General features: G+C 58.0%; 1 protein-coding gene across 1 annotated transcript in view; it reads right to left on the bottom strand.

Annotated features, from left to right (window-relative positions):
- Positions 1-609, bottom strand: part of PSMD11 (proteasome 26S subunit, non-ATPase 11) — a 24,102-nt gene extending 23,493 nt beyond the window's left edge. The window contains exon 1 of the mRNA XM_057383178.1: positions 479-609. The gene's annotated coding sequence lies outside the window, so the exon portion shown is untranslated. The remainder of the gene's footprint in view (positions 1-478) is intronic.
- Between the last annotated feature and the right edge of the window lie 1,498 nt (positions 610-2,107).

The following is a 2,107-nucleotide window of genomic DNA, read 5'->3' as shown; positions in this document are numbered from 1 at the left end:
AAAAAGGACTCAAATCCACTCCTGAAATCATCACTGAACAGAGAACCCGACTCCATCCCTGCTCGCTCACACACTCACAATAGAGGGACTGTCCAGGACAGGAGCCTGCTGATGTAATGGCCCAGCAGATAAATCAATGGATTGTGAGAGGAGCTGCTGGTGAGAAAGGACTTCACAGGACAAACTTTCCCATTTGAAACCAAGCAGGAGACACCTCTCATGTCAAACACAACAACACAGCAAAACTTTAGTCACTCCCACTGAAACAGCCCCGTGTCAAAGGGTCACACACTGAACTGTGCATGATTTGCCAAGCAACACCAGATTCATGTTGATGGTCTTCATTTATTTTTAGTTACTGTCCTGTCTCTGAGAGAACATTTCCTGCCAAAAGCTGGTTTTCCTGCTGTTCCACTAAATAAATCTATTGGATGCAGGATCTCCTGCCTGTTACCTCAGCTCCTGATTTCAGGCTCACCTTCTGCCTGCCCAGTCTTGGCCAGCAGCGACCCCAGCTCCAGGATGCTCTGCTCCTTGACTTGCACCGCTTCCTCATCGTTTTCCTGGACATCACGTTTCACTGGGAAGAAAAAGAGCAGCAAAGTTGCCTTTAGTGCTGTTTCAGGTCAAACACCAYCACTGGAGCTGGTCAGCTCCCAGAGAGGTGCCCCAAAACAGGCAACAGAGACTTCAGCCTGGCCCATGAGCTCTGGAAGTTGAAAKGCAGTGCAGGGAAGTTTGAAATGTTCTGTGTGTGCTCCACAGGGGCTCTCCAGCCCACAGACCCCACTGCTCCCTCCAGGACCAGGGCTGAACGATCTCAGCTTGTCCAGCAAATGTCACCAACAAATGCACCACACACCAGACCCACAGAACTACATAAAAGACATTTAACAGCATTTCTGAGGTTGGATTCTCCACTCTGGAAGCACTGATGTTGCTGCTTTGTGTATTAAGCTGAGATCTCATGGATGAAATGGAGCACATCAGCAAAGGGAGGTGGGACTATCCCCACCCACTGCCAATGCTGAGCCCTGGCAGTGCCATCACGCTCTGCTCCAGGGAGGGACTCTGCTCTGAGGCAGATAAAGGGACAAGGGACAGCCAGCAGCACCACCCCGAGTGTGCACAGCATCAATTCCATGAGAATTACACACCACAGAGCCCTCCCTGCCCTGCCACCGCCCCCAGCGCAGGGAGCTCCTCCAACTTCCACACAAACACAGCCAAAATCCCGGCTCCAGGGATCTGAAACTCTCAGTCCCTGTAATTCCACACTAAAAATGGGAACTTCTACTCTCCAGGAGAAAAGCATCACAGCACCATTGTCTGGGCCACTCCTGCTCCTCCCAACCCACAAGGGGCTGTGAGTCCTGACTGAGCCTGACCCGCTGAGAGCAGCACCAACTACGGAATAAGCAGCGAAACACAAGGCACCAACAACTCTGAAAGCCCTGACAGCACCTCCGAGCTCTGACAGGGACACCAGGAAAACTTTCCCCGACGCAGCAGGGTGACAGCAGGTCACAGCATCCCCGCAGAGGTCACCACACAGCGCAAGGATCAAGAGTTAATGGCTCACACAGCACTCTGGAGCTCTGCACGGCACAACCCCGACCCCGGAGCAGGCGAGGTGCCCACGCCACCTCCACAGCACCGACATCTCCCTGGCACCACGGAACGGCCGGGAGAGCCCAACGGGGCCCGCGCTGGGAGCAGCCCCGCTGGGACAAGCGAGAGCSAACACCGAGGAACTTCCCCAGCGAGGAGCTCGAGTTCAGCCCCGCACCCGGGACCGGCCCGGGAAGGGCGGTTCGGCAGCGGCCGAATGTCAKCGCTGCCGGCCGAGCGAGCCCGGGGCCGCACCGGGCAGTGACACCGCGCCCCGGACACGCCGCGAACCGCCCCGACCCACAGAGCCGCGACACCCCGCCGCTACCGTCCATAGCACCGCCGCGGCCCCGCACACGCCGATCGCGGATCCCGGACAGGCAGGCTCACAACGGCCGAGCGGGAAGGAACGGCCGGCTCGGCCCCGGCGCTGCTCCGAGCGGCTCCGCGGACACGCACCGGGGACCGGCCCCGCCGCCGGGCTCCCGGAGCGCGG

Source organism: Malurus melanocephalus, unplaced genomic scaffold, assembly GCF_030028575.1.
Source record: "Malurus melanocephalus ecotype Western Australia unplaced genomic scaffold, MMel_1.1 scaffold_613, whole genome shotgun sequence".
Lineage (NCBI taxonomy): Eukaryota > Metazoa > Chordata > Aves > Passeriformes > Maluridae > Malurus > Malurus melanocephalus.
Note: the sequence above shows the minus strand (reverse complement) of the source record. Positions and strands in the feature narration are given on the sequence as shown.